Consider the following 14,283-nt stretch of genomic DNA (forward strand, 5'->3'; position numbering starts at 1 on the left):
AAAAAATAAAAGAAAATAAATCATAAGCAAAAGAAACCAGTCACCACTGTGTTTGTATCCAGCAAAAGTTAAGGAAATGGTTGCTAGGAGACTATAAAATAAAATAGTAATGCGGGGTAAAAAAAAATAGTTCCAGAAACAAGGGAAACAGTGAGCTCAGAAGAGGAGCAACAATGAAAGACAACTATCCAAGCCAAATGCAACATAGTCGACCCAGTAACAAGCCAGGTGCAGAGGGGCCACGGGAAGAGCACACTCCCAGAACTGGGCTGAAGTGAGTGAGGCAATACGGAGCAGGAGAGGTTCGGTGAGGCAGGGGCCAGGGGTAGGAACTTGAGACCAGACTCAGGAAGTGAGGCTGGCCATATCAAGGTATGAAGCAGGCCCCATCCACAAGGCTTTCCACCCACTCGTGCACTACCCATTGCCCATGCCACCTGGGATCCCTGTGAAATGGACACCCAGGACAAGAAGGCCTGAGAGAGATTTGCTCACTCTGTGTTGAAGAGCGGCTCCAGGAGACCCAGCCCCTCCACCGGCAGGTGGTTAAAAGCAGCCAAAAATTTACATGTAAGTCCCACTGGTTTGTTGGACTAAAACCATTGATCTGTCAGTCTCTCCTTGGAAGGGGTATCACTTATAGGAATAATTTTGACAGTATATTCTTGACAAAGGCTTGATTTGTTAATTAGCCATTTCCTAAAAGCCCAACATGTGCTAACTGTAGAGCTAGGTGCTGAGGAAGCAAAGATAAATATGAACAGGACAAAAATATTAACAATATGTATCCGCATATGTGTATCCTGCTTCTCTATGCCAGCACTCCCGAGCCCTTGAGGGAGGCTGCTGTGTGTGTACTCTACTTCCGGGGCTCTGTGCCAGTCAGGAAAAGGAATGGGAAGGCGTATTCAAAGGGATCAGAGGAGACTATCTAATAAAGGGTGAACCACATACGAGAGGACGGTGGGCAGGTGGAGAAGATGAGACAAGAAAATTGACAGAGCAAGTGAATGAAGTTCATTTAGGGTGTGAGACAATTGGGAGCAGCTGGGTCAGCAAGGAGACGTGAGCAGACAGATCAGGAAGGCCACAATAACCGCAACAGCACTGAGTGTGTGTGTGTGTGTTCATAACTTCTGCCCATCCTGCCTTGGAGACATTGTAAACCTTGCAATGGGGATTATCTGTCACTCTTGGCTGACACACAATAATAAAACTGGCCACAAGGTGGCCCAATATTGGGGGGAGGGGTATAAAATAAGACACGATCCCTACCCTTCAGGTGTTCAGAGTCAAAGAGAGTAAACAGACATGTTAGATGAAATGACGTCACAAAATGTTGCAAGAGCTGTCAGATGACATAGGACATGGAGATGACCAGTGAGGGAAGAGGTCACTGAAGTCCTCCTCTAGCTCCAGGATGGCCAGGTGCCATCTCAACAGTGAGCTCAGCGGGGCTTAGAAGAGGGATTTTTTTTTTTTCAGCTCCCAAACTAATTACCAAGAGCAATCCAGGCTTCAGCCCTGGATAGGAGGAAGCAGAAATACAAATTCTCTCCTTAAATTCATCAAAATTATAACCGTAATTCCCTCCTGGGCATCAGGCCGCAACCCACGTGGACTACTAGAAGCTCCCTCTCCCTTTTTTTTTTTTTTTTTTTTGTTGTTGTTGTTGTTTGTTTTTTGCTTTTTAAGGTAGGGTCTCACTCTGGCCCAGGCTGACCTGGAATTGACTATGAAGTCTCAGGGTGGCCTCGAGAATTCACGGCAATCCTCCTACCTCTGCCTCCCGAGGGCTGGAATTAAAGGCGTGCACCACCACTCCCGGCTCTCCTCTCCCTTTTAACTAAGAGTTTCCTGGGCAGGGTGCGTCTGGTTTTCTTTTTTTTTTTTTTTTCTTTTTTCCTACTCTAACATCACCCAAACAAAGGAAAATGTGTGTAGACTGACGGTGTCAGAGTGAGAGAACTCTGTACCAAATCATGTAGGTATGCAAGAGGAAAACGATGAATGCTAAATGAAGCCTGAAATTATATAAGTGAAACACAAAGCCAGCCCCTGAGCATCTGCAAGATCGGAGCTGAGGTTTGCATTAAGTTCACTAGCCCCAGGCACAGGGAGGGCCTAGAGTTCCCAAGCAGGGCTGAAGCAATCACTCCGCTAGTGTGTGCCAGCCAAGTGACTCACTCCCAAACCTGTTTAATATGAAACAGCATTAGGAGACTGGATATAGCCTCCGGGAGATCAGCTGCTAACCACCTCAGATTATAGCTGCAATCCCTCAAATGCAGCCACTTACAATGTTTCTCCACGCGTCTTCAGAGGCACCCAGCGCAGTGTGCAGGAAAGGGACTGTCCTTGAAGTCCAAAGATCAGACTTCTGCCTCCCATTCTGCAAGCAGCCTGTCACGGAACATGGGCCAGCTTTGCCTGAAAAATGAGACTGACATTTTGTCCATAAAACGGGGCAACACTTTCCCTGCCCGGCCACTGTGGTGGTTTTCAGGACTGAATGGGAAATGTTATGAGAACTAAATGAGATGATAAAAATGCTATATATCAGGTATTATATTACCCATACTTGTCGTAAATCTCCTCTTGCACTTTCATTGATACCAGAGGGAACTTCTTTAAATAGCAGGAGTGAGGAAATCAACACAACAGAACTTTTGCTTCATATGTCAATAACAATAGCACTGAAAGCACCAATTTAGCTGCTTATTGTGGACTTTTGTCATGCCAGGCACTAGCTAAAATCTTTTCCGAGATTAAATGCCCCTCTTTAGTGTTATCTGGGGCTATCAATTAGACCATTTCTGCTGTTTTCTAGCCAGCACTTTCTGAAGGAATGGTTGTTTGGGAAACATACGTAACTCTTTCTTCCAAGAAAACTAGACAAAGGATCTTTCTTTCTTCCTCCCCCCTTCACTTCTTTCCCTTTTCTTTTTTATTTATTCAAAAGACGGGGGAGGGATATAGAGAGAATGGGCACGCCAGGGATTCCACCTTCTGGAAATGAACTCCAGATGTATGTGCCCCTTTGTGCATCTGGCTTATGTAGCTCCTGGGGACTTGAACCTGTGTCTTTTGGCCTTGCAGGCAAGCGCCTTAACTGCTAAGCCATCTCTCCAGCCCCCTTTCCTTTTTCTTTCATGCATGCGTGGTGTGTATGTGTGCTCACGTGTGAGTGGATACATGCACAGGTGAACCTGTGCGTGGGCCTGAGGGTGGGGGGGCAGAGGTAATTGTTGAGTGTCTTCCTCAGTTCCCCTCCACTTTGTGCTTTTTAGACACTCTCACTGAACCTAGAACTCACCAATTCAGCTACAACCAGCTAGCCAGCAAGCACTATGGATCCTCCAGTCTCTGCCTCCCAACACTGAGATTATGGGCACCTGCTGCTCTGCCCAGCACTGTGCGTGGGTGTCATAGATTCAAACTCAGGTCCTTGTGTTTGTGCAATGGCACTTTACCCACTGAGCCAGCCCTGCAGCCCTCTTTCTTTTTTATTATTATTATTTTCTTTTTCTCTCTCTCCACATATCTATCTCACAGAGAAACCAGGTCAGATAAGTAGGGCTTTTGTTTCAAGTGCAAATTTTAGTGGAGCACAAAATGAAAAGGAAAGGAAAGGAAAAGAAAAGAAAGTAGGAGGGAGGGAAAGGAAGGAAGGAAGGAAGGAAGGAAGGAAGGAAGGAAGGAAGGAAGGAAGGAAGGAAGGAAGGAGCAAGCCTCAAAGACCAAGATATATAATATTTAAATGCAATTTTTATTTACTTATTTGAGAGAGGGAGAGAAAGGGTAGATGGAGAGAGAGAAAGAATGGGTGTGCCAGGGCCCCTAGCCACTGTGAACAAACTCCAGATACATGTGCCTTTGTGCATCTGGCTTTATGTGGGTACTGGAAAACCAAACCTGGGTCCTTAGGCTTCACAGGCAAGTACTTAAACCATCTCACTATCCCTTAAATGCAAGTAACTCATGATGAACAAAATATAAGGGATTTTGTTGTTGTTGTTGTTGTTTATTTGTCAAAGTAAGGTCTCACTCTAGCTCAATTCTAGACCTGGAACTCACTATGTAGTCTTAGGGTGGCCTCAAACTCTCAGCAACCCTCCTACCTCTGCCTCCCGGGCACTGGGATTAAAGACATGCACCACCATCACCCAGCTTTCAGATTTGAAAAAATAAGTATTGACAACTCCCATAATTATAGACAATAAACTATGATAATTCCCTCCCCTCCCCCACTTTCTCCTTCACAAATCCACTCTCCATCATATCCCCTCCCTCGCTCAATTAGTCTCTATTTTGATGTCATCATCTTTTCCTCCTATTCTGAGGGTCTTGTGAAGGTAGTGCTAGGCAGTAGGAGGTCATGGATATCAAGGCCCATTTCTATCTGAGTGATTGCATTGTAAGCAGTCCTACCCTTCCTTCAGCTCTTACAGTCTTTCTACCACCTCTTCCGCAATGGACCCTGAGCGTTGGAAGGTATAATAGAGATAAAATAGCAAATTTTTAAAGCTCAGTGACAATGTCATGCTGAGACATATTAAAGCCTGAGACAAAAGGAAAAAATTAGTTATACCAATCCTATCTTTATTTAAAATTTTTGTATTTTGTCAGTCATAGGTGTTTGCCTTCATTTTTATATATCATAAGTAGCCATCTTTTCCTTTCTTAGCTTCTGATAATCATAAGTTGTCTTAGTACTGATGGCATCTTGGATTTAGTTAAATGCTTTCCAGGTCATGTGCAAAACAAGCATGGTTCCCGGCAATCAAAAGCCAACTTGACATTGAAGAAAAGAAATTGAAGAAGATACTAGAAGATGAAAAGACCTCTCATGTTCATAAATTGACAGAATTAATAGCATGGAAATGGCTATATTACCAAAAGCAATCTATTGATGTAATACAATCCCCATAAAATTCCAATGACATTCTTCACAGAATGAGGGCAAAAGTCCTAAAGTTTATATTTATGCATAAAAGGCTCCAAATAGTCAAAGCAATCTTAAGCAGAAAGAACAATAGAATAGGTATTATAATACCCGATCACAAATTATATCAAAGGGCCACAGTAGCAAAAACTGTGTGGTACAAGCATAAAAACACCCATGTAGGGCTGGAGAAATGGCTTGGCAGTTCAGGTGCTTGTCTGTGAAGCCTAAGGACCCAGGTTCGATTCCCCAGAACCCATGTAAGCCAGATGCACAAAGCGACACATGCATTTGGAGTTCACTGGAGTGACTAGAGAACTTAGTGTATCTGTTCTCTCTCTTTCTCTCTCTCTCACTCTCTCAAAATAAAAATAATCATAAATACACATGTACATAAGAATATAGGACAAAGAGGGGCTAGAGAGATGGCTAAGTGGTTAAAGACACTTGCTTAAGAATACATAACACAGAAATAAACTCACACAGCTACAGGCGCTAAATTTTCTTTTCCTTTTTGACGCAGAGTCTCGTGTAACCCAAGGCCGGCCTCAAATTCACTACGTAGCTGATGGAACTCATTTTTAACTTTCTTTCTTTCTTCCCTTGAGAGAGAGCAAGAGAACAGGCTCAACAGGGCATCCAGTCACTGCATATGAACTCCAGACACATGCAGCCACCTAATGCATCTGGCTTATATGGGTCCTGGGGAATTGAACCTGAGTCCCTAGGCTTCACAGGCAAGTGCCTTAAACACTAAACCATCTCTCCAGCCTAACATAGATTTTCTTATCCTCCTACCTCCACCTCCCAAGTACTAAGATTACTGGTGTGCAGCATAAGCCTGGTTTTATGTGGTACTAGGGTCACAACCAGGGTTTTGTGCATGCTAGACAAGTACTCCACCACCTGAGCTACAGCCCCAGCCCTATTTAAAACTTCTGTAATTTAAAAAAAAAAAAATCTTGGGCTGGAAAGATGGCATAGCAGTTAAGCGAGTGCCTGTGAAGCCTAAGGACCACAGTTCAAGGCTCCATTCCCCAGGACCCACTTTAGCCAGATGCACAAGGGGGCGCACGCATCTGGAGTTCGTTTGCAGTGGTGGCTGGAGGCCCTGGCACATTCATTCTCTCTCTATCTGCTTCTTTCTCTCTGTATCTGCTTCTCTCAAATAAATAAATAAAACTAAAACTAAAGTGTTGAAAAAAAATCTTGAGATAAATAAAGCTGAAGAATCCTAATTCCACATAAAAATAGCCCCCACACTTTATTCCTCTCTGTTTCTTTTTCACGACCAACCATCTCTGTCCTGCCCTTTATGTTTAAAACCTCCACAGGTCAATAAAGATAAAAGCTTGTCTAGATGGAGATATGCTTTCTTACCCTGTCACATGCTATTTTCTCACTCCTTCTGAATAAGCAGAGCGATGCCCCCACTGGTTTCTAATTTCTTCGAGAATAAATGGCTCTGGCCAGAGTCCAGTTCACTCCCAGTCCCCAGGGACCTGTTAAGAGAACTGGAACATCTCTGCCCTTGACCTGCAGGCTAGAAATCAGCAAGAGTCCCACAGCAAGGAAGGCACTATGAAAACAACAGTGTCTCTGAAGGCAGAAAACACCGTGTCCTCACCACTGACAGTTTTACTGTGCCACCCGTCTCCAGGCACGGAAGCAGAATTGTTGCAGCAGCTCAACAGTTGTGTCCCCATTCTGATACAATCCTCACTGTCAGTGTGAAGCCTCACATGCCAACAAAATACGGCTTATGTTTCCGAACACGTCTTGAAGGTCTTCAGTATTCTGCTTTATGAGTAATTATTTATTTATATTTTACATATATTGTATATTTTTTATTTATATTTAGTTTTAGGGTTTCTTGCCAGCGCAAACAGAAATTTGTGTCAAGCTTTACGTGAGTGGCAGGGAAACAGAACCGAGACTAACAGACTTGGCAAGCAAGCCTTTAACCCATCCAGCAGCATCTGTCCAGCCCCTATAGCTAGTTTTTAAAAGTGTGATTTCTATTTTTCTTCCTGGGATCTATGGAAGTTGGAACCAGAAGAATAGCTGAATTCTCAAAAAGGGCTTTCTCGGATTTAGGACGTCTGAAGGAAACAGTTCTCCATGTTTCAGGATCGTAAGAAGAAAAGGACAATTAGTGGGGAGGATAGTCTCCTACGTAAACCAACCTTGTTAGAATTTTCATTGCAGGGACAAATACCTGAGGAGAGCAACTTCGGGGAGGAATGACTCATTTTTTTCACACGGTAGCCAAGTTTCACTTCAAGGATTAGGAGCTACATTGCCTTGGGCCTGAGACCAGGCAAAATATCCGGAGGAAGTTTATGGGAAAGGCTGCTTACCTTATGACTGCTGGGAAGCAGAGAGGAATGGCAGGTTGGGGCCAGGGCAGGCGTGCCCACCCAGCGGCTGAGATGAGGTGGCTCAGTAAAGAAAGTGTTTGCTGCACAAGTGTGAGGATGTAAGTTCTGATCTCCAGCACCCATGTAAAAAAATGTCAGGCATGGTAGTAAACAGCTTTAATGATAGAAGAGGAAGTGGAGACAGGGTTCCTAGGGTTCACTGGCTAGCCAGTCGAGCTAAATCATTTAGCTCTAGGTTCAGTGAGAGACTGTCTCAGGAAAAAAAAAAAAAAAATGAGGTGAGGAGTCATCAAGGACACCTTGAACCTCTGGTCTCTACATACACACATACATACAAGTACCCCCACATACAAACATGCAAATATGCACACCTCACACATATACACATGTCAATAAACATGCCTTTCAGCTAGGCCTTTAATCCCAGCACTCAAGAGGCAAAGGGAGAAGGAACGCTATGAGTTCAAAGCCACCTTGGGACTACATAATGAATTCCAGTTCAGCCTGGGCTGGAGCAAGACCCTACCTCATTAAAAAAAAAAAAAAAGTGGGCTGGAGAGATGGCTTAGCAGTTAAGGGCTTGCCTGTGAAGCCTAAGAACCCCAGTTCGAGGCTCGGTTCCCCAGGTCCCACGTTAGCCAGATGCACAAGGAGGGCGTACGTGTCTGGAGTTCGTTTGCAGAGGCTGGAAGCCCTGGTGCGCCCATTCTCTCTCTCCCTCTATCTGTCTTTCTCTCTGTGTCTGTCGCTCTCAAATAAATAAATAAAATTAAGAAAAAAAAAAGTGAGGTTGGGCGCTTGTCTTTAATCCCAGCACCTGGGATGTAGAGCTAGGGGGAATCCCTGTGAGTTTGAGGCCACACAGGGAATTCCAGATCAAGCTGGGCTAGCATGAGATCCTACCTCATATGCCTTTCAGAGACTCAGTCCACAGTGAACTACTTCTTCCAACCCGGCCCATCTCCTGTTAGCCCACACCATGAACCACACGAACCCCAACATGAACAAAGCACAGAAGGGAGCCAGCACAGAGTCCAGGCGTCTGTGGCTGAGGAGGGCTTTCGTGGCTGGGAGCTGCCTGCAGCAGCAGGCTGAGCGCGGGAAGGCAGAGCATTCGGTGTGGGAGTAAGTGGAGCCCACGGGGCAGGCTAGCAAGCGTCACTCACGAGAGCAGAGGCCTGCACTCACCCATGTTCCTTGCTCTCTCTCTTTAGTTTCCAAAAAACTGCCCCCTCGGGGCTAAAAAAAAGGAAGGGAAAATAGTAGTGGATGAGACTAATCAAAAAGTTAAACACTAGGCTGGAGAGATGGCTTAGTATGTAAGGCACTTGCCTGCAAAACTAAAGGACCCAGGTTCAATTCCCCAGTACCCACATAAGCCAGATGCACAAGGTCTGGAATTCACTTGCAGTGGCTGAAGGCCCTGGCATGCCCATTCTTTTTCTCTCTCTATCTGCTTCTTTCTCTATCTCCATCTCTCTATCTCAAATTAAAAAAGTAAACATATAACTTTTTTAATTAAAGTTTTTTTTAAATTTTTTAAAGTTAAACATGAAAAGGGTATAGGATCTCACAGTACAGAAATGAGATTTCATTAGGCCATAAATTCTGGCGAAGAAAACAGCTCATTTTTATTTTCAGTAGCCTGTAACTGAAAATCTAACATCTCCTTCACTTAAGCAATAAATCAAAACAATATTAGTAGCATGGATGACTGCTACAAATAGAATTTACAGGTATTTTCAGTTAAGTTTACAGTGCTGCACATATCTTAAAGTACCATTTTATTCATCATTTCTTTTAAATCATGGTAGTAAGTGAACTTCTCTCTCTATCTGTATGGCTAATTCATTAACAAAGAACCTATATAGGGCCGGTGAGATGGCTTAGCAGTTAACAGTACTTCAGCATAAGCAAGAGTCCAAGGGGTCTGTAACCCGTCTCGTGGGGTGCGTAGCTCTCTCAGTGGAGAATCACTAAGGTATGTAAGAGCACCATGTTATGGAATCAACAATAGACGCCCTCTCAAGGAAACACAATGATAAGTGATGGAGAAAGTGACTCACACTTGTAAAGATGCAGTAGTCCCATATCTCCTCTCAGTAGTTGATGTAAATTCAAGTTGAGTACGTGTCCTTTCAAACCAAGGAAGAAACCCAGAAATAAAAACAATAGAAAATGGGAAAGTGTGGGGGTGGGGAGGGAGGGAATTACCATGGGATATATTTTATAATCATGGAAAATGTTAATGAAGATTAAAAAATAAATAAATAAATAAAAATAAGTAAATACAAATTTAAAAAAAAAAGAAATTAAACAAACAAAAAAAAACAATAGAAACTTTTATAACCCACTTTCCCTACTTTCATTCCCCTCTGGTCTCTGCACACATGCACACAGGGTGCCACCTCTGCCTACATGCACACACATCCACACATACCACCATGACACATACTGCACACATGCAAAAAAGAAAACCCAAAGGAATAAATTAACAAGTGAATAAACAAAAATAAAGTACCATATATAAATATACTTTGTATTTGTTTTAACATTTTGATGACTATGTTTCAACAACTGGTTCCTTTATGATCCTGTGTATTTTATGGAACAGATTTTAGAACATTATTTTCAGAAGAGAGCCCTAGGGGAGGGCTGAGAAGATGACTCGGTGGGTAAGAGCACCTGTTGCTTAAACATGAAGGCCTGAAAGGGCCTGAGATCACCCTAGTTCAATTCCCCAGCACCCAGGTAAAAAGGCAGGTATAGCCACACACATCTCTAACCCCAGTACTGCAGGGAACCAAGGTGGGATAAGCCTTAGGACCTGATGGCCAAGATACTGTAGCTCCAGGTTGAAAGAAATACACTCATGAGTGATAGAGGAAGGCCACCAGATGTTCTCTGGCTGCTGCATGTGTGCACCTAGGTTGTACACATCTGCACACATGGATGATTATGTCATACACACATCATATCACATGTCACACAATTCATATTCTACACAAAGAGAGAGAAAAAGAAAAAGAGAAAGTAAGAGTAAGAAAGAGATCCATATGCCTCCCCAGACTTCTAAAGAGGTCTGTGAAAAGAAGATTAACAACCCCTTCACTTGTCATTTGCAGACCAGCTGAGGGTATGAGAGCACATAATCTCAACAACCCCAATTCCAAAATGTCATGAAATAGATTGCGGGGGGAGGGAGTAGAGGAGAAACAGAAAGGTAGGAAGAAAAAATATAGCTTTAGGTATGCCCTAGGGACTATGCAAGTCACTAGATTATGAAGCAACTTAAATTCCGGGTGAAAGGCAAGAGCGTGGGGATTCTCTCGGTACAAAGTTCAGCTACATAAGAAGAGTCTAACTTGTCAAAGGGGACACCAAGAATAATGTTAAAAAGTGAGTGTGGGGCTGGAGAGATGGCTTAGCGGTTGAGCGCTTGCCTGTGAAGCTAAGGACCCTGGTTCAAAGCTCGGTTCCCCAGGACCCACGTTAGCCAGGTGCACAAGGGGGCGCATGCGTCTGGGGTTCGTTTGCAGAGGCTGGAAGCCCTGGCGCGCCCATTCTTTCTCTCTCCCTCTATCTGTCTTTCTCTCTGTGTCTGTCGCTCTCAAATAAATAAATTAAAAAATTTTTAAAAAAGTGAGTGTGAATATGATGTCTAGCTCCTAACATTCAGAAAGTGACTCACACCCAGAAATACACAGTGGTCTCATATCTCCTCCCAGTAGTTGATGCGAATTAAGTTCCTTTCAAACCAAGGAAGAAACCCAGAAATAAAAGCAATACAGATTCTTATAATCCACTTTCGTTATTTTCATTACTTTTCTCATAGCTGTGACAAAATACCTGACAAAAACAGCTTAAGAAAAGAAGGGTTTATTTTGCCTCGTGGTTTGAGGATTACAGCGCGTTGTGGCCGAGACAGCGTGGCCACGAGAGAAGCTGTAGCCGTGGCAGCAGGAATATGAGACAGCTGGTCACGTTCATCGTGTGCACAGGAAGCAGAGCGAGAGGAATTCTGGTGCTCAACTGGCTTTCTCCTCTGTACCTTTTTTTCAGTCTGGAATCCCAGTCCATGGAATGGTGCCATCCACACACAGGGTTGTTTTTTCCTCCTCAGTTAATTCCACCTGGAAATGCCCTCAAAGACACGCTCAGAAGTGTATCTCCTAGGTGATTCCTAACCCAGCCAAGTCGACAGTGAAGATCAAGCATGGCATACACTTAAACCAAATATCACGTCACCTAACGACCTCCACTCCTTCTGTAAAACCTACCAGCTGGCTCCAGAACCACTGAACACTTAGAGTCACTACTACTACTCTGGCTACTCTGCAATATGCTGACACTTTCTCAAAACTCAACAATAACAACAAACAACCTAATTTAAAATGGGCAAAACTGGGCTAGAAAAAAAAATGGCTGAGCACTTAAGGCATTTGCCTACAAAGCCTAAGGACCCAGGTTTGATTCCCCAGTAACCATGTAAAGCCAGATACATGAAGTACCCCATGCATCTGGAGTTCGTTTGCAGTGACTAGAGGCCCTAGCACACCCATTCTCATTCTCTTTTTCTCTCTCACTCTCTTTCCCTCTCCCTCTCCTTGAAAATAAATATTTTTTTAACTCGACAAAATGGGACCAGGGAAATGTCTCAATGGGTAAAGTGCTTGGTATGCAAACATTAGGGCTCAGGACCTAATTAGAACTCAGGTTCAGCTCCCCAGCACCCTTGTAAATTGATGTGTATGGTGATGTGCACCTAAACTCCCAGCTCTGAAGAGGTGGAGACAGGAAATTCCAAATCAGCGGTTTCAGCAAGAGACCCTGTCTCAAAGAATAAGATGGGGAGTAAATCCTCCAGACCCACGACACCAACCTCTGACCTTCACTCCTCCATGAACACACACCTGCACATACACATGCACCCACATACATAAGAACACACAGATGCACACAAACCACACACATACAAGCCTTCCCCAATAAGGTATGACAGTTTGAATGAAATGTCTCCCGTAGGTTAGTGTATTTTGAATACTTGGTCCCCAGCTGGTGGCAATTTGGGAAGGTTGTGGAGCCTCTGGGAAGTGGAGCCTTACTGGAGGAGGTGTGTTGCTGGGAGTAAGACAGCCCAGCTCCAAGCCAAGGACTCAGACTGTTTCCTTCCTACTGCTGTGGAGCTGTGATACCCAGCTGGCTATTTGCTCTCACCATGCTTTCCCCAACTGAATGGACATTACTCTTGAAAGTATAAGCTGGCTGCCGGGCGTGGTGGAGCACGCCTTTAATCCCAGCACTCAGGAGGCAGAGGTAGGAGGATCGCCATGAGTTCAAGGCCACCCTGAGACTACAGAGTTAATTCCAGGTCAGCCTGGACCAGAGTGAGACCCTACCTCGAAAAACCAAAAAAAAAAAAAAAAAAAAAAAAAGTATAAGCTGGAAATAAACCCTTTCCTTCCATAAGCTGCTTCTGTTGGGTGTTTTGCCCCCCAACAATGAAAAGAAAGCTGCTACGTATGACTCATCAATCACTACCACTCTGACAGACCTCCAAGTACTCAAGGCAGTGTCACAAAGGCAGAGAGGTAATCACAGAGAAGGATGGAACAGAATAAAGGACATAGAAGTGGAGCAATACAAATTTGCACAACTAGTTTTATAAAAAGAGATTTTATTTTTAGAATATTTTTAAATATTTTTTAAACTTTTTTATTAACATATAATTATAGACAATAAACCCTGATAATTCCCTCCCCTCCCCCACTGTCCCCTTCACAAATCCACCCTCCATCGTGCCCCCTTCCCCTCTCTTTAATTTTTTTCATCATATTTTCCTCCTATTATGAGGGCCTTATGTAGGTAGTGTCAGGCACTGTGAGGTCATGCATATCCAGGCCATTTGGTGTCTGAAAGATTGCATTGTAAGCAGTCCAGTCCTAGCCTTGCCTTGGCTCTTATCCTCTTTCAGCCGCCTCTTCCAAAATGGACACTGAGCATTGGAAGATGTGATAGAGATGTCTCAGTGCTGAACACTCCACTGTTACTTCTTCTCAGCATTGTGGTATGTTTTGAGTATTCCCAGTGGTCACTGCCATTTGAAAAGAGAAACTTCTCTAACCAAAAACATTAAGAAAAGTACTTACAAGTAAGTTTGGTGAGCATAATATATGCATTTAGACAGGCAATACCAGGCGTTACTCCCCTAGGATTCATGACCTCCTCTATCATAGGCTTTTGACTAGATTTTATATACCAGGCATATATTGCCTCCAGTGGAGCAGGCTTCCAGTCCAATTAGAAAGTGGTTTGTTTCCCCCATAACAGACATGCCATTATTGCTCCAGTTGGTACACTTGGTCTGGCTGGCCAATCTGAAGGCATGCAACATCCACTGCTGTTTGTCACTATTGGCGACTTGTCTCTCCCATAGGGCTGCATGCAGCATAGCTTTTTCCAACTTTCTGTCAGGTGGTCCACAGGGAGGAGGTTTCAGCTAAGCTCCAGTTTAATTTCTCAGTGACCTGCAGCCCAAGCATGTGTAATCTTCAGCAATAAGGTCTTACCATCCAGTTCTGGTGAGAAACCAAGAGCCTTGGCAATGGCTTATAATGTTTTGGGGGCATAAGGGACCTCCCTGGCCAACAACTCACTAAAAAGTATGCCAACTCAGGCACTGCAATTTTTCTAGTTCAATCTATGGCTTCTCATTGTGCCATTATCCAAAGAAGTACTTTTTTAGGGTCTCATTCTAGCCCAAACTGACCTGGAATTCATTATGTAGTCTCAGGGTGGCCTCGAACTCATGGTGATCCTCCTACCTCTGCCTCCCAAGTGCTGGGATTAAAGGTGTGGACCACCATGCCCAGTTTACAAGACTTTTTAAAATATATTTTTATTTATTGATTTGAGAGAGAATGAGAAAGAGGCAGAGAGAGAGAGAGAGAGAGAGAG

This window comes from Jaculus jaculus, chromosome 17 (genome assembly GCF_020740685.1).
Source record: "Jaculus jaculus isolate mJacJac1 chromosome 17, mJacJac1.mat.Y.cur, whole genome shotgun sequence".
NCBI lineage: Eukaryota > Metazoa > Chordata > Mammalia > Rodentia > Dipodidae > Jaculus > Jaculus jaculus.